Genomic DNA, 24,515 nt, shown 5'->3' on the forward strand with positions numbered 1-24,515 from the left:
AATGATTGGAGGCTTCATTGCCATGCAGTATCTGAAGAGATTATCCAACCTGCCTTTATGACTGGTGAGGCAGTCATTGTGTGAGAAGTCTCATTTTTTTCTTTTCTTTTTTTTTGGTTTTGTGAGGTACTTCATCCCGTATCTTTCCAATAAATTCCTTTCAAAATGTGGTTTACGTTGTTTGAAATGAAAGAAACTTTGATATGGTATCATTCAATATGAATAGCTCTCTCTGGCCCTCCTTATTTTGGCCACACCTCATATATACTTCATCCTATTTTCTGTCATTCTCTACATTTTGACTCTAGGACAACAGCGACTGCCATTTGGGGGAAATTCGTGGCCCAAGTGAGACAGACCTAGATTCTCCCTTTATTACATTAATCACATTGGGTAGGAATCTGAATAAATATAATCTGTACTATCATTTCAAACTATCATTTGAAGAACTATCATCTACCTCACATATGTTACCTCATTTAATTATTACAGTATTTCTATGTAATAGGCATTATTCTCTCCATTTTATAGTTAACAGAAGTTCAGACAGGTTAAGGAATTGGTCCAAGGTTACATAGCGAGAATGTATCAGAGCTCTAATTTGAACTCATACCTACCTGAGCTCAAAACTCAGTTTTTCCTCGAGGCTTCTCAGCTACCCACCCCCGAGATACCACAATTTTGATGCGTCAACACATTACTTTATCTTTGTGGGACTTGGTTTCCTTATCTATAAAATAGGAATGTGAAAACCTACTACGTCGTATGGTTGTAATTACTAAATGGGATAATGTAGAGAAAGCCTTTAGTTTTTATAGGTGGCCAAAAGTGAATGCTTTCTCGCTTAATTTCCAACTTATATATATATATATATATATATATATATATATATATATATCTGGATCTTGGAGATTATGGTGAATTCAAAATCTTGACTAAATCAGTCATTTCCAATTATCCCTTAACCAACTTCTCCCCAGAGCAGCTGAAAAAATTTAATTCTATTTTTCTCTCCTTTCTCCTCTTATCCCCACACCTTCCCATCTCCTGGAAGAAATGCTAACAAACAATATAACTCTTATAGTAGGACATCAATGGTAAGGCCCATTGTGAACTCAGACTCTGCATAAGTGGGAGATGGTCTTCAGTACCTTTGCCTCCAGCCTGTATGTGTTTCTTATGTCATTTTTTCGTTTAAAAATGTAACTCACTTTTTTGATAATACTTTAGAGTATCTCTAAACTTCGATCTCTAAAGTTTTTAGCTTGAGAAGGAATTTTCAGTTTAGTAGTTGAAAATAACAGGCCCTCTGCCTCAGACTTTTGCCATTAGGGTTAAATAATACACGACACTTGCCGTGCACAGAGTAGGCACTCAATAACTGAGCTCTGATTATTATGACACATTTATATTTTCAGTATTTTGAACATAACCGATGCCTAGGCAATGTTGGTTGTATTGACTAGAGTAGTCCACAGTAAAAAGGTGTTTCATGGAATAGATGAAGAGTTGAAAAGAAAATATTTTCAGTTACACAATGTTTAAATGCGAACTGAGGGACATTAAGTGAAATTCAAAGTTAAGTTCTTTTTCAATCTGGTCCACTTTTCTGGTGTAAGATTGGTTTCTGGCAAATTAGAAAATACTGACTCAAATGAAGCTTTTGGTTTTAGCCTCAAGTTTAAGTTTTTACTCATTTTCCTTATTACCAGGAAGCAGTATCTGCATTGAGCGAGTATGAGGAAAGTCCTACTTTCAAAATATATGTGTCATTTTTCCCACAACTGTACATGAAGCCCACATCCTTTCCTTCTGACCAAGGTGATGGTCAAAACACCCCAAGAGAATACGTATTATCAGCATATCTTTTGTAATATTTTTCAAAGCGACATGTTGTGAGAATCAAGTGCTTAGGGCTGGTAGATGCGATATCACAAGTCCGTAGCCCTGGGAGCATCAGATACTTATGTTGAGTTATATTGGGTTGTGGTTTGAGTGGCTGGAGGAGGGGCAGGGAAGTAGGAAAGCTAAAAAAAACTTGGAGGCGGGCATGTAGAACGCATTGGAACTAAAGTTAAGGCAAAAGGGAATAACCGAAAGCATGGTAAATCAAGGCCTTTGGGGGGAAACTGCAGAAGGGGAAAAACTTATAAACATTAAGACCTATGGTGGTGCGGCAGCCAAGGATGGGAATGGGTCACAGAGCCAGAAGTTCAGAGATGGGTAAGGACTATGAGGATGTGTTAGAATCAAAGAAACCTGATGGCCTCAAGTCCCATTGTGTTTGCGTATCACCACTAAAACAGGCCAACTAAAGACTCTGGGACAGAGTCCGCTCGGCCATATGGAGGAAGTCTCATATCGGTTTTAAAGTGATGAAAGATTTTCATAAGTAAGAGGTTTCATTTTCTGTAATAATATGTTTCTGTACTACCTCCCATCTGAAATCTAAAGCGGGGGAAAAGAAAAAAATTGGAAGAACACAAGATATCTACAGCAGTCCATCTCATCTTAATGGTCCTCCCAAACTCTGCTCCCTGCTCTAGCAATAAGGAACACTTTACCGAATATAGCACAGTAGGGCCAATTCTGGGGATGGTACTTTTTTGCAGATTGACATTGGCAACAGTTATACAAATGCATTTAAAAATTTTTTTTAATTGTTTATTTATTTTTGAGGAGAGAGACAGAGTGTGAGTGGGGGAGGGGCAGAGAGAGAGGAAGACACAGAAGCAGAAGCAGCCTCCAGGCTCTGAGCTGTCAGCACAGAGCCTGACCCGGGGCTCGAACACACGAGCCGTGAGGTCATGACCTGAGCTCAAGTCGGACACCTAACTGACTGAGCCACCCAGGCGCCCCACAAAGACATTTTTATTTCCATTTATAACTGATGGGGATGTTGACTTATTTAAAAAATAGAAATGGAGTAATATGCTTCTATTACTTATTAAAATATATATAAATTCGAGAACATGGTTTTAAAAAATACGTTACACCGCATTTAGGTTATTGAGATTTTAAAACATTATCACCATGGTTCCTGACCCACTGCTAGTATTCATGTAGTGGCAAACATTTTTAATAGAGAGGAGAAGAACATGGGTGGTGTGGAGGGGAGGCAACTCAGAACCAAGTGGTATTTTACACTTGAACAAGATACAAAGTACTGAGGAAAGATTCTGCTGCCTTCAAATGTGTCATTCTGTCGGATTTCTTTTGGACGATGTTCTTTCCTATCTGAGAAAAGTATTTATTGGTAACTACCCAAACTATTCCATTGGCCTTTTAAAAAATTTTAATTGTGAAAAATCTAAAGCATACACAAAAGTAGAGAAAAATGTATAAGTTCTCATGAACCGATCATCCAGCTTCAAGGGTTATAAATATTTTTGCAATCTTGTTTCATTTTGACCCTCACTTTTGTGTGTGAGGAGGGCCTAGAGCACTTAAGCAAATTCCAGACATTGTGTCATTTTGCCCATAAATACTTCAGTATGCATTGCTAATTAAAAGACTGTTTTATGTACAAACCGTGCCATTATCACGACTTAACAAAATTAACAATTTTAATATATTCAATATATATTTCATATAGCCAATTCACAATATATTCAATTTTAATATAGTCAATATATTCAAATTTACATCATTATCTCATATTTTAACAATAAGTTCCCTGTGTTATAATTATGCAAAAATAATATGAAAAGTCACTAGAAATCATAAAAGCCACTTATTTGAAGGAACATACTAATAATATATGATGATGATGATGACAGACTTGTGATCTATTATAGTAAAAATAATTATTGTCTCCGGGATTAAGCTAAAAAAATCCTTAGTTTTAAGTTGCATAATACTTTAGAGAGTCAATTTAAAAGTTTTGCTATTGGGGTGCCTGGGTGGCACAGTTGGTTAAGCGTCCGACTTCAGCCAGGTCACGATCTTGCGGTCTGTGAGTTCGAGCCCCGCGTCGGGCTCTGGGCTGATGGCTCAGAGCCTGGAACCTGCTTCCGATTCTGTGTCTCCCTCTCTCTCTGCCCCTCCCCCGTTCATGCTTTGTCTCTCTCTGTCCCAAAAAATAAATAAATGTTGAAAAAAAAATTTACAAAAAAAATAAATAAAAGTTTTGCTATTTAAAAAATTTTTTTTTAAGTTTTTATTTATTTATTTTGACAGAGAGAGAGAAAGAGAGAGAGGGAGAGAGAATCCCAAGCTGTCAGCCCAGAGCCTAATGTGGGGTTTGATCTCACCAACTGAGAAAACAACCTGAGCCAAAACCAAGAGTCAGACACTTAACCGACTGAGCCAACCGGGTGCCCCTAAAAGTTCTTCCTTTTTAATTTTTATAGTAGTTGGCTTCCTGAGAATGTTGGATAGATTATTTTTGTTCTTTTACATTGCTTTCCATTTTATAATATTTATTTTTCTGGTTATGAAAGTAATTCATGTTCCTTATAAAAATGTTGGAAAATCAATCATAATTTCATGACCCAGTGATGACCATTCAATATCCTGGAATATTTCCTGCAGTCTTTGGTGTGGCTATTGTAACCTACTTTTTACAATTTACATTTTATTTTATGCATTTCCCAAGCCATTGAGCAACAATTATTATTTTTAAAAATCTTTGTGTGAATCTATGACTACTCCATGGCATACGTCCCTAAAATGGAATTACTGTGTTCAGGAGTATGAATACTTGTAAGCTTTTTAGTATCTATTGCTTAATTATCCCTCAGAAATTATTTTCCTTTTCCAGAAAATGAGCACTAATTTTAATTCAACTTCATTAGCATGAAATACTAAAATGCAATCTTTTTGATAAATTGATGTATGAAATACTACATCTGTTTTCTTTTTTTCTTTTAACTTTCTGTGAGAATGAATTATGTTTCAGTGTTTTTTGAACTATTTTTTCAAATGTTTATATCCATAACTGTAAGTTTTTGCCTATTATAATGTGTGACCAACTTTCTCTTTCAGGGCTCATCTCACTGAGTTGTTAATATTTTGTCTACAGTGAAGATATAAACATTTTGTGTGTCTTATGTTGGTAAATATTTTTCTTTTTCTTCTAATTTCATTTGTTTTTTCCTAAAGAACTTTTACATTTTTACAGTCAAGCCTATCAATGGCTTTTATTGTTATTTCTTTCAAAGATTTTACTTAGTCTTTCCCATTCTCAAATAGTAAATATATACTCAAATTTACCTCTGTCGATTTATGATTTTTAAAAATACTTTATCCTTCATTCTCTCTGAATTAACTTTAGGAGTATGGTGTGATGAAAAGCACAAACAGGACTTTTGCCAATTATTTCATTTTCATATCATATTAAGGGATAACCTTTCCTTTCCTTATTAATTTTTTTGATAGTAACTTTATCACATACTAAACTTCTTTATCACACAGGAAGTTTTTTTTTTTTTCACACACTAAACTTTTATCTCCACTTTGGCCTATAACGGTGCATTGATTTACAAGTAAATGGGCTGTCTACTATTCTTTTTCCTTGGTAGATTGTCCTTCATTACTTTGAACATGGTAGTCAGTGAAAATGTGTTGTGTGAAATAAGCGATTAATGAGTCATTAATATACCTGAGAAGGTATTAACTTTAAGTTAAATAAATGTCTGCTTTGACTGTTTTAAATATTTAACTTTGGGGGGGAAAAGGTGCTGAGCCTGATGGGTTTTTAAATGACCCTGCCATCTTATGATTCTTTCATGTAACTAACTTCCATAGTTATTTACTAAATCGGAGCACCAAGCTAGATTCTCACGGTCCCCAGGATCAAGATTAACATTTGGATCTAAGGCATTTTAATTCATCATCCAAAGCAATTGTGACGCAGGCTGGTATTTCTGAAACCCTCGTAACGGGCAGACATCTTTTGCAAAAAGACCTTTAAAGATTGCATTGTGTCTTATCAGTTCAGCAGGATATCCATATATACCAACTAGTTCTGGACTAGCTCAACAAAATTCTCCTAAGAATTTGCCTCTGGGGCTTCTTTCTTAGCGCCCCCCCAACCCCCGTCCCGCTCGCGCGCGCACGCGCGCGCGCGCCCCCCCCCCCCCTCCCGCCCCCCAGGGATCCAACTTGACCGTAAACTACATCCCCGCAGGGACGCGATCTTCTGCTTTTGCAGCCTCCTGCAGTATTGCATTCACTCTCCAGATGTTGGCTTCTTGAATGAGCCCGCACCTTGCTGCGCTCCTCCTCCCACCCGAGCAGCGGAGCGGATCTCCAGCCTTCCGGCCACCTCCTACCTCCTCCCAGTCTCCAGGAGGCCGCGGCGTCCCCGGCGCTGTGTGGCTGCGCGTCCGCGCCGGCTCGGCCTCTGGGCTTGCGGGTCTGGCCCAGGGCCGGACGCAACACACGGTTCCGGGCAAGGGGCACAGAGGATAGATGCCCCTCCCCACTTCCTCCCCTTTCTCTCCGTCTCCCTTTGCAGCCTAGTAAGAACGGATGAAGACAGTATTTTTATTCCGTTACTTCATTAAGTAACGTCTCTGCTTCTCACGGAAAGACCTCGGTGTCTGGCCTTCAGTTCCCTTGAAAGAAAACCCGGGGCTGAAGTAGATGGGGCTTTTGAAACGGATTGAGTCCTTGGGAATGAAAAAGGTGCCTCAGGGGGCGCTGTTTAAAGTGAACTAAACAAGCAAAACCAAAACAACAAAACACTCTCCCCTTCCCCCCAAAAACATAACCACCACCCCACCCCCCCCACACAGCAGTAACAAAAAACTCCTTGTAAAATCGTTGAAGCAGACAATCTTTCAGTTATGTTTTCAGCGCTAACGCGCCATGCTTTAAGCATTTTTGTTCATTTCCTTTACAACGCATCACTTGCCTTTGTTTTCATCTGTAATGTTTTTCAAAAATAGGCAATTTTACCTCAACAATTCCTTTATATACATTTAATAACTTGTGTACATTATATCCATGAGCTGATTAAAACAGCTTACATAAAAGATCAGCATTACACGAATTCTGTTCCAGAGAAAATTCTGGAACCTAGACCAAAGATTAGAGTTTTAGTCCCAGGTGTGCCACTGTTTTGTTTAGTCTTGGGCAATTCGCTTCGCCTCACTTTTGATCTCTGAAGAATGAACTAGTAGACCTGAATGAAATCCAGGTGTCTTTCCTGTTTTGAGTTTTCAGGACACCCACGCTGACTGGCTGGCGAACTGACTGTAGTCAGATCCCCGGTAGACTATAGGTTTAACTGCCTAGGATGGTGTCTTGGGTCCTTCCCAATTAGGGGTTCCCCCCCCTTGGGGCTTTGGCCATTCCTTTCTTCATTGGCCTTATCAGTAGGAAGCAGGCTGAGTCATTTGCTGACGAGTTAGGGCTGCTTCCTGATGCCATCTGAACCTAAGTCCCATGAAGGAACCCAAGGTCACACCTCATTAAAAGAAGAACACGCTAAGACCATGTTTATAGTAAGCCACTCTTTACATTCGGCTAGTCTGCTAAGTCTGCTAACTATTACTGGGAACAAAACTGTAGGTTTAGTGCCAAAAAGTTAAATCAAGTGAAATAGGATGCAAAACAGGAGGTCGCCTGGAGTGAACAAAGGTGTACAACTCTCCTTATATGGTCAACTGTCTTAGATGAAAAAAAAATGTTCACTTAGTTATTCTCAAGGAGGTTAGAAGAAGCATTAATGACAAACCTTTGACTTAACTCGTAGATCAGAGATCTTCCTGAATAACTTCTATCTAATCTAGGAAAAGTTTGTTGAAGCAAAAGATAGATGTGTTTTCCACATTAAGACTACTCTATTTACAAGTTAATTTCCTAAATAGTTTCTTGGGTGACATAGATATAGACAGAGTTTTATGTCTTCTAGCATTCTGACATTTTTGCTATCCCCAAACCCAGTAAACTCATATCAACAGCTTATTTCTGTTTCAAATGATAAAATAAGGTTCTTTAAGGATTTTAATAAGTTATTTGCCAAAGTACTCTAGGAATTTGATTTGATTTTAAAGTATTAAAGGTTGAGGGTCTTTATATACCTTTCAAAAAAAACATGGAGAGCATTTGGAGATCTTTAATCATTAGTAATGGCTATTCATTTTAAAAGTTAATTAAAAAGTTTTAGTTTGAGCAGTTAAATGAAGTCTGGTGTCAAGGAAACTAGGATTTTCGGTTCCCTTATTGAGGAATGGTATTTGAGATTAATATCTGGGCACTAGGGGTGTTCATTACCACTGTGATAGCCTTTAAGCCATTTTGTGAATAGAATTCTATTGACAGCATCTATATGTATACACACACCATACATATACACATATATAAATTATGAAAATACAGGCTATATGTAAATACATATGCACATACATAAATATATATGTGCACATACACATAGAAACATATATATACATATGTATGTATATATGTAGACATATATACATATGTATGTATGTGTGTGTGTGTGTGTGTATATATATATACATGTGTCTGTGTGTGTATATATATATATATATACATATATATATATATATATGAAATCTTGGGCACCTGGGTGGCTCAGTCGGTTGAGCATCTGACTCTTGATTTTGGATCGGGTCCTGATCCCAGTTGTGAGATTGAGCCCCCTGTTGGGCTCTGTGCTGAGTGTGGAGCCTGCTTGTTGAGATTTTCTCTCACACGTTGCCTTCCCCGGCTTGTGCACATGTGCATGTGCTCTTTCTCTCTCTCCCTCAAAATAAAACAAAAACAAAAACAGATGTCTGGAGTCCACACTAATACTACCAATTCAGTTGTATCCTCCAGGGTTTTTGCCTTCCTTGTTTCATATCAGTTTGCCCATTCTTCCCAGTGAGAAAACCATGGTTCTCAACAATCTTGATGCATTACTTTATTCTCTAAATCCTATAATAGATATAAAATAATTCCAGGACCTTTTTGCCCATGCAATTAGAAAACAAACTTGTTAATAAGAATTTAGAATGTGTTTGCTGTTCTCCACTCCCTACTTTATGCTGGGCCCAAGGCCAAGAGTCAGATACTGTGGTCATTAGGGACTTGGGCTAGTTCTTTCACTGCTGTTCCATCCCTGTAATATTATGGGCCTTTTTTTTTTTTGGAAATAACATTGGATTCATTTGTTTCACTTTGCTTTGTTAGTTTTTCTTTTTTATCCTTTTTTATCCTTTTTATTCTTTTTATATTTATGTTTATTCTTTGAGTATGTAATTACATGATTTCAAGTAATAACTATAAAAACAGGAATTCTCAGGGAAATGTCACTGCCTTGCATATTCCTTCTACCAGGTTCCCCTACTCTTTGTAGGTAACCATGGGCATTGTTTTCAGGTTTCTCGTTTATTGTTTTTTTTGTAAAGATATGCAGGTATATGTATAACTCGTTACACAAAAGGTAGTATAATATATATGATGTTACGCATTGTGCTGTCGGTCACTTCACGACGTCTTTGGGAAGTTGTTTCAAATGAGTTCATAGTGATATTCCTCATTCTCTTTTATAATTGCATGGAAGTTAGAAAGCAGCAATCAGCTAGAGATTCAGAGAGAGAGAGAGGCACAGAGAGACGGGGGGTGGGGGGAGGCTACTGCTGGATGTTGTATTTGGTAGGGAAAGATGAGTAAGAAACATTTTTTGGGAAATTTTTCCCTGGGTTGTGAGGTGTATTTCCTTGCATTTTCCAACCCTTGAGAAAACTTCAGAGAAGGCCACTTTTCACGTATATTGGGCATGTCACTTTGCTGAAGTAGATTTGAAAGTGTAACAAGAAGGTGCCGCCTGGGTGGCTCAGTCAGATGAGAGGTCCACTCTTGATTTCAGCTCAGGTCACGATCCAGGGGTCACAGGATCAGGCCCTGCTGAGTGTGGTGCCTGCTTAAGACTGGCTCACTCTCTCTCTCTCTCTCTCTCTCTCTCTCTCTCCCCCTTTGCCTCTCTCTAAAATAAAACAACAAACAAATAACAAAAATATACCTTGAAAGTGTAACAAGAACGTTGATTTTATTTTAGTTACAGGGAAAAAAAATCAATGATATCATACAGTGGATCATTTAAAAGTCCTGTTTCAACTATGGCTAATGATATAAATCTTTCCAGGTGTGGCTGGGATGTATGAAAAGAAACAGTAGATGTCCAAATCCCTGTCATCTGGGGATTTGAAGGCTCGTCCTAGATAGGGAGATTTCTCACTCAAGGCGGTGGCAACTGTACAATTAGTGTGGAGAGCACAGCCACAGAATCATCATGGCATAAACATTTCAGTGACAGCCTGGAATCCGGAGGGTTAGATCCTGACGTCAGAGCTGGGTTATTGTGCCAGAATCTGAGAACTAGAGATGAAAGGCCCAAACATCTCAAGAGTAAACAGGGAGGGACTTGGGATGATCTTCCAGCTAGAACAAGTGCGGCTGTTCCCAGCTTCTTTTGAAGTTCTGGCCGGGGTGTGGTGGGTCAGCTGAGTGTAATGAACCCGAGGCACAAACGTGTAGACATCCGAGGACTAAGAGAGAATGCCATACAAAAGGTCCAGAGAGGGAGTTAAAGTGAGTAAAATTATCAGTGTGAAGGGAAAATATTTGAATTTCATTTCTGTATTTTGGAAAAAGATCTCAGACAATGTGATCACGTAGCCTTTTATTTATTTATTTATTTATTTATTTATTTAATTTTTCACGCCGCCTTTTAAACACAGCACGGAATACCAAACTCAGACAAACATCTCAAGACTAATTGCATTTTAAACATCGGGTAGTAAATGTAAGCAATTTGCTTCCTCAAGAGGTTGAAAGTATGCCCGGTTTCCAGCAGAAATTTTTAGATGAGTGAATTGGAAATAACTAGGAAAGTAGAGGCATTGAAATGACTTTTTTTTTCTGTAAGACAGGAGGTAAGAGTTTATAGCTCCATAGATTGCAAAACGCATCTTCTACTTCTTCTTTCTCTCTTTACTCTTTTCCTCTTTCACTATTAAATTTGTGACAAACATCTATATAAAAACTTGGAAGCTGGGGTTCCTGGTGGCTCAGACGGTTCACTGTCCGGCTCTTGATTTCGGCTCAGTTTGTGATCTTGTGGTTTCGTGAGGCACGTCGGGCTCTGTGCTGACAGTGCAGAACCTGCTTGGGATTCTCTCTCTCTCTCTGCCCCTCCCCCACCTCTCTCTCTCTCTCTCTCTCTCTCTCGAAATAAGTAAATAAACTTAAAAAAAGAAGCAGAGAATACAGTAATAGTTTCTAGGGGCTGGGGGCTGGGGTAAAGGAGGAGTGATTGTTCCAAATTTCAGTTATGTCGTACATAAGTTATAGAGATCTGCTGTAGAACACAGTACCTGTAGTTAACAAAATGATACACAATGATCGCACGCTTCAAAATTTGTTAAGAGGGCACACCTCATGGTAGGTGTTCTGACTACAAAAAAAAAAAAAATCAAACCAAACCAAAACAAACCAAAAACAAAGAAAAACCCAAAGGAACACAAGGAAACTAGGAGGTGTTGAAGGTGTTAATTATGGTGAGGATACCACGAGGTGTTTACATCTGCCTGAACTTATCAAATTGCACGTTCAACATGTGCAGTTCTTTGTATATCAATTGTACCTAATAAAGCTGTTAAAAGTAACAATGAAAACATAAGGCTCATTGATATAAGTGTACCATGCCCCCATATATGGGCTGGACACCTCCCCTAGCACATTGCTAATTTCAATGATTGTATCTTTCATTTCTAGGAGTTTTACTTTTAAACAAATCTGCCTGGCCATTTTTATAAATCTCATTCCCTTTTATGTATTTTTGTACTAATTTCTTTCTTTGAAATATTTATTAGACTTAATACTTTCGACTACTTGTTAACATTTATTATTTATATGGATTTTTCATCCGTAGTGGCTGGTTTTGTTGTGTGTAGACACCATGTGCCTTGCCACCTTATCTGTGGAAACGCTTCGAAGATGGAGTTTAAAGAGCTGTCCTGTAGAAAGAATTTATATTTACTGCTGTCAGGTGCTGGTGGGGTAGGGAGTGGGCCACAGGACAGAGGCACCAGCAAACCAAGAATCTTTTCATCTAAATTTTCACCTTTTTATTTTTTAAGGTTTACACAGGTACTGAGACCAGAAGGTCCTAAATCTGTGTGAGTGCAGAATTATGGCTAGTAGCTTTCTGGATATTTATTCTCCAACCAGATCTAAGGATGAGACAAGGAAGTATCACCATGCCCCTTTGAAAGTGTGATCTTTGGGGAATCCAAGCTTTAGGGTTTTTCCCCCATCTTTTTGGTACCCTGATCCTGGGTCCAATGTGAGTAGTGTGGCAGGTGCCCAGGAGAGAAATGTTGTCTCAGGCACTTGCTTATCTCTCTGCATGTGTGTTTTCTCATTGTTTCTGGCCTTTGGGGATTTCCCTGATAAGCTTGCATGTTTAGCCATGCATTACATTAAAAACAATTACTTTATATGTTACTTTTGTGTGTGTGTGTGTGAATGGGGGGTATTCTCTCCTGGGAGGATTTCTTTGGACACCTAAGGCATTGTATTGTCAGATTCAGTTCTGATTGATTTTCTACCTTGTTTCATCTTTACAATAATACCACAAAATAGCTATTATGTCCCCCTTTATTATAAATATAGAAAAGGGAATCAGCAAGAGCAGCTGATTGCTTGCTGAAGATTATATACGTCAGGAGCACAACTGGGATTTAATACTGTGTCTGCCAGGCCACGAAAGCTCTTTCCTGCCCTGGATTTTTACTGCCCTGGATTTTTACTGCCCTGGATTTTTTTTTTTCCTGGGCCTTGATATAGCATTATATCATGCACATTATACCAGAGATTTTTGCCTGTTTCACCCCCTCGTGCACACCTCCATATAAAGCAGAGCCGGCACATAGGAGAAGGTCGATAAGTACTCATCAGATCAACAAATAAGGGACTTTTTATGCTACCATATAAGCATCATGATAATTCTGTGGCTGTGTAATGTGTCATTGCATTGATTAATTGGGGCAGTGTATTTTTAACTAAGATTCTGTAACAGCAGTCATGTAAGTGCAAAAATCCTCAGAAACTGGTCAATTATTTTATTTTCTGGTGCTGTTTCTGTCCCATGGTGCCCCAGTCCTTTTCAGTGCTTTTACTGTTTCTTTTTTTCTTTTCTTTTCTTTTCTTTTCTTTTCTTTTCTTTTCTTTTCTTTTCTTTTCTTTTCTTTTCTTTTCTTTTCTCTTTTCTTTTCTTTTCTCTTTTCTTTTCTTTTCTCTTTTCTTTTCCTCTTTTTCTTTCTTTCTTTCTTTCTTTCTTTCTTTCTTTCTTTCTTTCTTTCTTTCTTTCTTTCTTTCTTTTCTTTCAACAAGTCACATCTCAGGAGATGTCTGCATTTCAACTGTGTGCATGGAGCCGGTGCACACCCTGTTCCTGGTTGTGAGAGCTCTGGAGATACTTTCCCTTTCATCTACGAACTGTTCTTCTCAGAGATTAGTCACGACAGCAACGTGATCTTAGGCATTTCTTCTGCTGTGCAGCTGACTGTGAAGCCAAGTAAAAGGGCAAACTATTTATAAATCAAGCGGTTACAGGTGCAGAGAATAGATAAGAGTTTAGCTTTGTCCAGGTTGGGAGACCATTCTTACTGAATTTCCTTGTTTAGGGTATGCGAGGGCAGACTCAAATTTAGAGTCAGGGTTAGGGTTTTTTCCAAAGAGCCTGTACCAGAGCTGAACTTACTCCCACCTAAGCTCCTTGCAAAGTCTGCCAGTGTCAGAGTCTCTATTGTTGGTTGATTTTCTTTTCATTTAACAACTGTTTACTAAGTAGCTGCTATAAGCTAACACCATGATAGGAGGTGATAAATTTGGCAAGGAAAACAACAAATTCAGTAATATATAAGAATACTTTCTCTGGCTTATAAATGTGAAAAGAGCTAGGTGTGCACCCGGAAGAGAGCCGTTCCCTCTCCAGTGGCCAAGTATGGCTCCACAGACCCGCCTTCTACTTGAGACAGCCCTTGCCTTCCCCAGTTATCCCCAAATGGCCTTGCCAAACTCAATCTTTCTCAACATTTTTCTCTTTCTCCATCCTTTTCCCACCCAATTTGGATTTGTAGCTGTTACTTGTTAACAGGCATTATTAATATTTATAATATAATATTACTAATTATCATCTACAATTAAGCCTCATTGATTTCAGGGTGCCTGGCTGACTCAGTTGGTACAGCATCTGACTCTTGATCTCAGGGTCGTTAGATCAAGCCCTGCATTGGGCGGGAAGCCTACTTAAAAAAAAAAAGGTCGTTGATTTCTTCAGGAAGGGGAGGGACAGCTCTGGATCTATCTCCTCCTCACTCCTTGGTGACTGTTTGTCTTAATTTAAGTCATTCCACACACATGCACCTGGGAAACATCGTTCCCAGTTTTGTCCCTGAAATTCTCTCTTTTCTATTTTGTTTAAGTCCCCCCCAATTTTTTGAGGCCCACCTACTTTTTCTTATTGGCTTGTTTATGTGTATATATATATATATATACACATTGTACTCTTGCCTATCATGGCCTTTCTTGCCTCTCGAATTATAGAAATGTAGAATATGCCAGTCCTGGGTAAATTAGCTTTGTTTGGCCACATGTCCAGCACTTTTATCATAAATAACTTCGGTATTTTTTTTAACAGTGTGTGTTGAAAATTCCTTTTCCCAATTTACTCTTTTGGGTTCAAGGCTTAGGTGTTATGTCTCTTTTTCCACTGTATAAGGAATTGGGCTCCAGAGGCTCCTTTTTAGACTTAAGATGTTAATTCACACAAAAATCATACTAAAGTGCTTATGTTCATAGAATAAATGTTGATTTGCCACAGGTTTAGTCTTTCTTTTTTCTTTCCTTTTTCATTTGCTTTTCCTGATTTCTCGCAATCCCATACCCATCCGTTCTTTATTTCTGTGACCAAAAAAAATCCAAAATATGTATGTTCCTGGCACATGGCAGGCACAGTGTGTACACAAACAAATAGGACAAGGAATCTACCATGGAAAATGGGTGAACATATGGTTTGAAATATCAAGAAATAAGAGCTGACTCTTTGCTATTTTTGTCCAATACGTATTTCGTGTTGGGTTCGACTCTTTGAACCATCTATTACTTTGGAAGAAATTTGTTACGGATTTAGATTTTCTGCCTTGGAAGCCATAAGCTCCTGTGACAGACGTGTTGAATTTTGTATAAAGCTCGAGTAAGACACAGTATCTGTACTGAGGCTTACTGCTGTGCATTTGAGAAAATTGGTTTTTCAGTAAAGAAACAACCTCCTGTCACCCTGACCCCAGGCAATGGGTTTTCAGATGTATTTAGGAAATCTAGTAATCCTTGCTGCCTCTTATCTCTGAGAGTGACTGAATTGAGTGGAATGAATATTTATTGAGAGCCCACAAAGAGGAGCTTCCCAGCCTCTGCATTAAGTTTGACACAGAGGTCGGCAGTAACAGGGCAAGGGCAGGGGCGGGCGGGCGTGGGGGGGGGAAGCCATCAGAAGAGGCAGGAGTAAACTCGAGGAGGCAAGAGAATTCAGAAGTCTGTGGGGTCTATTTCAGGGTATAGTGGGAAAGCAAGTTGGTGGACTATTTCTGAAAGGGCTTGGAATACTTGGCTGGGAGTGGCAAGTTACATATGACCAACACAATTAGGCCTTGGCTTTCCACCCAGCAATGAGTCAGTGTCAGGTGAGGCTCTGACGTACTGAGGACCCTGTGCCAGCAAACACGTGCAACGCTGAAGCCCAGTCTCCATCTGATCTTTGGGTCCCGTGTGACCGGGAGGGAGGAGCCTGAACTGTGATGCTCCCTGAAGTCTTCAAGCAGAGTTCTGTTCAGCAGGTTTTTTCCCGGGAGGTGTGAGGAGCTGTGAGGGTCCATACCTGTCCAGGCCCCCATCCTGCATCACACAACGTTCCTTCTCATGTTTTTATGGTGCTTCAAGAGACAAATGGAGTACAAAGGTCATGCAGATATTTTTTTTTTTCTCTCTCACTTTTGGAAATGACGTCTATGAGGGTAGGAAGTATGGTTTCTCAGGTCCTTTGACCTCTTGGTTTCAATTCAGGATTGAAATCACTTGCAGAATTTTAAGACAATTCAAAGACAAAGTATAGTCTATTGCTTAGAAAACAAATGATGAGTTTAGGAGAAATTCTTTATTGATTCCACGGTCCCATTTTAAACCTTTTGTTAAGGTGCTAGCAGTTATAGGCATATAGCTCTCGGAGGTCATCAATGGCTGTGCCTGGGTCAGTGATTTTCAAATCAGGGACTAATTGGGTGGGAGTAGGGATAAAGTGGTGTCAACGAGGGCATACTAATTGTGTCAATTTAGACACAATAAATCCTAAAATCCTAAAATAATTTAGGACACCATAAATCCTTTAATTCATGTCTTGCCCATTCTTTTAACAGATACATCTTAACCGTCTATTATGGGTACGAATTATTGTCAAGAGATGGAGAAGTATATAGTCTTGTGTGCCTCTTTGTCACGTGTCAATACTGGTAAGTTTCAAATTCTTTCTTTCTCTGAGATTGAAAGGTTTTCTCCTGTTTCTCTTCTACACATCTCCTTAAAATGAGAGTCTCTGTGTCCTTTGAGTATGTAATAAGCAAAGGAAAGTATATTTCTGACGCTTAACTATTGCAGAACAGTTTTGAGCAAACTACTCAGGTAAAGCACCATAACAAATCATGCATATAAATAGAACAAAGTCTATTTATGAAACATGTCTCACACTTGTTTCCGTGTAGTATGTGTAACAAGGCAGAAGCTGTCCCCGTTTTATAGATGGCGACTCAGAGATCGAGTAGCTTGTCTATAGCTTGTTAAATGGCAAAGCCTAGACTGGAAAGGGGAGTCTGGTGTTTTTCCCATTGCCTTATACTTCCTCCACAAATGTCAAGGGCAACTGGATACCGGCATTCTTTTCAAAGTCCGATCAAAATGACTCTTGAACAATTGTGGCTGTTGTTTGAAATATTAAGTTGTTTTTTGGTATCCTTTCTCGATAAGAGAAGGGAAATATGACACCTAAACGTGGTTAAAGAAGACACATACCTTAATCTGAAAAGACATCTGTACCTATTCCGATGACCTTGTAAATTGCATTAAATAAATTTTTGAGTTGTTTATTTTATTTTTTTTAGGTTTGGGTTGCTTTTATGGATATAGCTTTTTCAAGCCTGCCATTGTGGATGTGTATTTTACTCTAAAATCTGTTTTTAGAAGAACTAGAACTTTTCCATATCGGTGTAGTAGTATTTATTGATTAGTCAGTACACGCCAGGCACTATTACATGTTACATTCTTAGGCTGTCCTAACAACCCTGTGAGAGAAATACTATTATTATTTTAATATTGATATAATAATTTTAAAAGTTTAGTATTATTTAATAATAATACCCTTCTTATTTTAATTATATTTTAATAAACTTTACTATTACTTTAATATTTAAATATTATTTTAACATTTAATAGATGAGAAGATCGGGGCACAGAAAAATTAAGTGACTTGCCCAAGGTTACACAGCTCGCAAGAATGAAAACTGGGGCTTGAATTTGGGCTGACTGGATTCAGAGCCCATTTTTACCCACAGCATTTATAGGGCTTTTCCTTGGCATTGCTGTGAGGAGTGAGTGGCTGTTCATAGGGCACTTCGTAGCTTTGGTCTTCAGATTCTTTATTTGTGAAAAGAGATGGCACTAGATAATTTATTTATTGGGCTACTTAGCAGTAGTCCTTATTTAGGGATGTTCCCTATTTAATCCTCACTGTATGGACCTAGAATTCTAACCTTAAATATGGACAGTATTACCATTTTCTTCATTTTACATATGGGGAAATTAGGACTTAGGCCAAGTACCTGCAAAATGTGGCCTAGGTGGCGAAAGAACTGATTCAAACTCAAGATTCTAATCAATATACGTAACTGCCTTTCCCTTTTAAGGACTTGGGTGCCTTAAAATTCCATACCTTGAATCCTGGCTTTTTATTTCAAAGACATAATAATAATATGTTTGCTTCATAAAGCCACGAATTTATAGCTCTTCCAAGAAGTGACCTTAGTCTACAAATGGCTGCCAATGTTTGAGAACCATTGACATAGATAATAGCAGTCTTAACAATGAAACATTGTGCTATTAATATTATATTATTATTTTTTTGAGAAGTCACATGCGTAGCAAACAGGATGTAACCGGACATGTTAGGCAAGCTGTTGCTAACTCAGAAGACTAAAGGGGATTAAATTCTCATTATTACTCACAGTTAGTCCCCAAATATCTGTGTATGTTCAGTTTCTACAGTTTGGCAGGAAGTTTTAGAGAACCAAACAGCATGCCCTTCCGCCCCTGGCATATTCATAAGCTATTTTGGGGTGAGTCATCGGAATTCTGTGGTTTGTATATCCTGAAGGGAGAGAAGAGACCCTGTATGGTTAGCATTTATTTGAAACAGTTAGTTGGGGAAAAAAATTCTTTGATAAAAGGTCAGCATTAGGTAAGCGATGCCTCTGGAAGGATCTCTCCGTTGTTGTAAAGATTCAGCTCATATTTACGTCTCTGGGAATATCACACAAACTTAAATATTCACACTGTGCATATTTGCAGCTAGTGCACACAGCAGCCTGGGTCTGGAGTTTAGTTAGGGGTAATTAACGGAGAATTCACAACTTGAATTGTAAACTCAGGCTAAATGACTCTTCTTCTGTCCTTAGAATTCCTGCTCCCTGACATCAAAGTAATGCTCAGAGTTGGATAGTGCTGTAGGTACATGAAAACAGAGAGGCCAAGGCAAACCTCTAAGGTCTGTCTGATATGACCAATATTATAATTGTGGATCATGATTTTTTTTTTAAACCACATGAATTTTGTGAATCGTCTAATTTAATCATGGCATCTAACTGCTGGTGGATTCTGTAAATATTTTTGTGTATCCACCATGCAAAACATTCTTTTAAAAAACTGTGGATTATGATTAAGTCACTTAAAGCAGTAAAAAATAAGTGGGTAAGAGTTAATTTTTCTCCTTGTAGCTACAAAGGAGCCTGAGGGGGAATTACAGTCTTTAAAAAATATTTTTCTTGTCTCATCAGGAAAAGAAACTGATCATTATTGGAAGAAGGAAGAAAATACAGGTTAGTTGGGTACTCATGGTGGGACTCCCAAAAGTCTCATAGGGGCACCTGGCTGGCTCAGTTCGAAGAGCATGAGACTCTTAATCTTGGGTTGTGAGTTCAAGCCCCATGTTGGGCATGAGGTCTGCTGAAAAAAAAAAAAAATCTCATAAAGACTGTTTAGACCTGAGGAGAGTGTTACTTCCAGAATTGAAGTAAGCTTATGGCCTACAGCGCCAGTAGTCCCTATGACAGGGTTACCAAGGAAAGGAAGCGGTGACATTCGATGCTTGTGTTCAGTTATCCGTGTGATTATGACCACCAGATTGGTGACTGTAGACGTGGTGGACAACTTGGAACAGCCCTCATATTGGGCAAGTTAAAATATTGCCCTGTTTTCTGAAGAATAGAGAGACTACTGTTTGGTCCTTAAAATGGTTTTAGACGGAAACATAAATAGAGGATTACATAGCACTGAAATACATAATGAGTAAAAGCTCTCTTTAGTTTTCTCTCAGTTTTCTGATTATGTCAAGTAGGAAGTTTTAGTTCCACATTAGTAAGATTTAAGTTCTCCTCGGAGCAGGCGACCGCCTCTCTTTCCCTAGGCTTGAATAACTACTTATTCATAACCCTTCTTTGCACGTCTTATTTATTGTAAGTGAAACAGATTTTCACTTATTTATTATTCACTTATTTATTGTAAGTGTAAGCTACGTCTTATTTATTGTAAGTGAAACAGCTTTTCTATTTACATGGAGTAGACATTTTAAAAAAATGTATCCATATAAAAAGTGAGGTGATTGGAAAAAACATTAACTAAAGAATGATGCAAGTGGTTGGCTGAATAGGCAATGGGGGCTCATCGGAAGAGGTACCCAGCACATGAAACTTTTTAACTTCGGTAATTAAGAGGCAGATGGTCTTACAAATGAAAACAGAAACCTTAGTTTGCTTAGGTCCTCACTGCTTGTCCTTCTCAGAGAATAGTCCGCAGACCAGCGATGGTCAGTGAACTTTTGTCCACCTGGAAGGAAAGAAGTCCCGAAACTGCAAGTAATGACTTAGAAACTTTTATAGCTTATCGCCATTGTGTTGGCATTCAATCACACGAAATAATTTTTCTAGTAACTTATTTTTATTGTATAGTGTTTTACTTAAGCCCTAGTCTGGAATTGAGCAGAAAAGAAACATGGTAAGTTTGGGAAGCACTGATGTAGAGTGTGTGTTTAGAACAAAAACATGACTAAGGAAAGTGGCAGTTTGATACTAAACGGTTATGATAAAGGAATATGTGCTGGTTTAAAGTACATGGTCTGCATGGAATCTAGAAGAATGAGAGTAAAGAGGCTAAGTCCATACGTAAGGAGCGGGACTGTCTCAATCCTTTCATATCCCCAGGATCCAGCACCGTGTCTGGCATGTAGTAAGCACTCTATACATATTTTGGGACGGATGAATGAATGAATGAGTAAATGAGGTGTTTGGCAGGTGGATCTAATGCCATTACCAGAGAGTATGCTCTATTACAGTGCAGGAGGGGTCCATTATGCTTTTCCAGGCATCTCAAAACACTATTCAGCTCTCTTTGTTCTGATTATATAAAAAGCAAGTCACCTTCTAAGTATTAATTAGCTTATCAATGTACCCTGACTCTAAGAAGCCTTAATGTAAAATATTTTTTAATTTCAGGACATATACCACAACAGGAAGGGTAGGTTGGGTTATGTTCAGTATACCCCCAAGGTCTCAGGGGCTTAGCCCAACAATTATTTCTTTCTTTCTCACACACATGCCCAACAAAGGTTGACACAGGGCCTTCCTTGCTCCTTGTAGTCCTTTCTGTGCATCCATAATAACCATAGCAGGCAAATAACATCCTGCTTCTTCGAGCTTCAGCCTGGAAATGACACATTTCACTTCTATTTATATTTTCTTGGCTAAACTGAAGAGCATGTCTAATATCAATGGTGGTGGGAGGGAAGATAATCCTACCATGTATCAGGAAAGTGAAAAGCAGGAAACATTTTGTGGAGAGTGTTGCCATATGCACTCAGCTATTGTGAATGATATCCAGAAGGGTTATTCCCTCTTTGGTTGATCTTCCGTGACTGCACCATCAGCACTGAGTTTCTGCCCTTTCAGATCTCTGGACTGAATCTTGAATGTGGTGACCCCGAGAATGCAGGGCTGTTTGTAACCTTTTGCTTCGGCCATCAGCTCACCTACTTTAGTTACTCTGTTCTGTTTTTTCTGTAATATTAATAGTGACCTCTGCCAGAGAATACCAACTCCTTGGGTTCAAATTCTTTCTCCACTGACCAAGCTTTTCTGTTGAATATGTCTTTCCATAAGAAGGCAGGCGATTGGCCTTAGACCTTAGTCAGGGAGTATTCTTCCAGTGAAATTTTAAAATGACTGTAAATATCAACATAAATATTCTTCTGTGGGATTGTTAGGCTGCGTCAGCTTCCAGGAGGCTGATCAATCCCAAGAAAATCAAGCGTATCAAGTTTCTAGATCTACAAACAAGAATGATGGTAGGTGCTAGGTCCCTAGTGATCTGCAGATTCTTTCTTTCTCTTTCTCTTTCTTTTCTTTTCTCTTTTCTTTTCTTTTCTTTCTTCTTTCTTTTTTTCTTTCTTTCTTTCCCTTTCCTTTCCTTCCCTTCTCTTCAACTCCCTTCCCTTCCTTCCCTTCTCTCCCTTCCCTTCCTTTCCCGTCCCTTCTTCCCTCCCTTCCTTTCCCTTCCCTTCTTCCCTCCCTTCCTCCCTTCCTTCCTTCCTTCCATCTGTTTACCTAGCTATCTACTCTATCTGTGTCTAGATTGGGCTAGAAAGGATATTTCTCAGATGCATGAAAACTTTTACTGTCTAAGGGAATAGAAAACATCTTCTTCCCTTAAAATATATTTACATAATTTACTTGCAAATTTACCAGGAAAGAAAGGATCTGCTTTTAAAAAGTGGCCTTTTTGCAGCTATTGCTAGCATTATTTGGACTTCTGAATTAGTGGAACCTGAGTCAGGAATGGTGAAATTTGACAGCATGCTTGAAAAGCCCATGTTTTTCAGAATTGTCAATAAAAATATCAATATCTGCCTCTGTCTACAGACGGATGACAGAGGGAGGTAGAGGTCTGAGACTTCTAAATGTGATCAGAAGAAACAGTCAAATATTACTGAGCTTCTTTCTCCAAAGCTGTTTTGACCAGACCTTCCCCTCAGCTGCCTGTACTGAATGCATGAATAGAATCGCTTCCAGATCTTTACAACATTGTGCTGGTGAATACAGACTAATTACCCAGTTGAATGGTAAGGAAGGAGGGATCTTTTATTACTCCTCAGTCAGCTGTTGCACATCTAGACATGTAGCTAATAATTTATTAGCCTCTAATTTTGGAGACTGGCTCTAGATGATAAGCCTCATAAAAAGCTAACAAGGAGATGCTCTTGATAAGGTGGTAAATCATTAAATAGAGAAATGACCAGTTGATTTATGATTTACTGGAATACTTTAGACTGTGAAAGATAAACCTCCATTTCTGTTTTGCAAGTGATAACCCTGCTATCCTTAAAGAAATTAAGCTTGGATTACAGAATGCAAAAAAAAAAAAAAAAAGGCACATTTCCAGCCAATTTCAGACATCTTCAGCTAGAACAAATGCTCATTACTCGGTCCTATTTCCTCTCCTGAGCACATAGGTAGTTGGTTCAGAAATATTTATGCCAGTGTTTCCTTGGGAACTGATAAAAATGGTAGAATTTATGAAGATAAGTACACAGGGACAATGTGGAGATTTAACTGAAGGTAACATTTTCATGCCGTTTCACTCACTATGATATATGATTCACCTTCTGAAACAATAGCATTTTTATGTGTGTAGTTGTATCCAGGTGAAAATAGATTGTTCCTAATGTTTTCCTTTATTTTATAATTAATATTTTTTTTTCTTTTTAAAAACAGATTTCATGAAAATAGTTGCTTCAACCTGTTATGGTCATTACAAAAATTACACGCATTGTACAATGGAATATTATTCGGCCCTTACAAAGAAAGAAATCCTGCCATTTGTGACAAATGGGTAAATCTGGAGAACATTATGCTAAATGCGGAAACATAAATACTGTATGATCTCACTTATATGTAGAATCTAAAATAGTTGAACTCATAGAAACACTGAGCAGAACGGTGATTGCCACGTAATTGGGGGCAAAGGGGATAGAGGAAATGGGAGACAATTTGGTTAAATGTTACAAAGTTCCAGGTATGCAAGAAGAATAAGTTCTGGAGATCTAAGGTACAGCACAGTGACTATAGTTAACAATACTTCATTGTGTACTTTTATACCTATAATTTGCTAGGAGGATAGATGATAAGTGTTCATCACAAATTAAAAAGAAGGTACCAAATTAATTTGTTTAATTTAAACAAATTAAAAGTAATATGTTAGTTACTTGATTGTGGTGATCATTTCACAATGTATATGTATATTAAAACATCAAGTTGTGCACCTTACATATATACAATTTTGACTTGTCAATTATGTCTCAGTAAAACTGAAGAGGAAAAAATAATCTAATCTTCCTGCAAGCTGACTTTTTAAAGAACTCAGCTAGGGACATCTCGCAATATAACAACATCTAGGGGGCTTTTTTAAATAAACATTTTTTAAATTTAAATTTTAGGTAGCCATCATACAGTGCAATATTGGTTTCAGAAGTAGAATTCAGTGATTCGTCACCTACATACAACACCCAGTGCTCATCACAACAAGTGTCTCCTTAATACCTTAATACCCTCCTTAATACCCATCACCCATCTAGCCCATCTCCCACCCACCTCCCTCTATCAACCCTTAGTTTGTTTTCTATTGTTAAGAGTCTCTTGTGGTTTATTTCCCTCTCTCCTCTTCTCCCTCCACATTTCCATATGTTCATCTGTTTTGTTTCTTAAATTCTGCATATGAGTGAAATCATGTGGTATTTGTCTTTCTCTGTTCGACTTATCTTATTTAGCATAATACCTTCTAGCGCCATCTACCTTGTTGCAAATGGCAAGATTTTATTCTTTTTGATGACTGAGTAATATTCCTATATATACACACACACACACACACACACCCCACATCTTCTTTATCTATTCATCAGTCAATATACATTTGGGCTCTCTTTATAGTTTGGCTATTGTTGATAATGCTGCTATGAACATAGGGGTGCACATACCCCTTCAAATCTGTATTTTTGTATCTTTTGGGTAAATACCTAATAGTGTAATTGCTGGATCATAGGGTAGTTCTATTTTTAGTTTTTTGAGGAATCTCCATACTGTTCTCTAGAGGGGCTACACCAACGTGCATTCCCACCAACAGTGCAAGAG

At 38.3% G+C, this 24,515-nt stretch overlaps 1 long non-coding RNA gene across 1 annotated transcript; it reads left to right on the forward strand.

The window, feature by feature from the left end:
* Window positions 1–15,833: 15,833 nt before the first annotated feature.
* Window positions 15,834–23,255, forward strand: LOC122474677. The gene is made up of 3 exons (XR_006294977.1): window positions 15,834–16,523; window positions 19,116–19,157; window positions 23,103–23,255. It is a non-coding gene; the product is annotated as an uncharacterized LOC122474677 (long non-coding RNA).
* The last annotated feature ends 1,260 nt before the right edge of the window (window positions 23,256–24,515 follow it).

This window comes from Prionailurus bengalensis, chromosome D4, assembly GCF_016509475.1.
Source record: "Prionailurus bengalensis isolate Pbe53 chromosome D4, Fcat_Pben_1.1_paternal_pri, whole genome shotgun sequence".
Classification (NCBI taxonomy): Eukaryota; Metazoa; Chordata; class Mammalia; order Carnivora; family Felidae; genus Prionailurus; species Prionailurus bengalensis.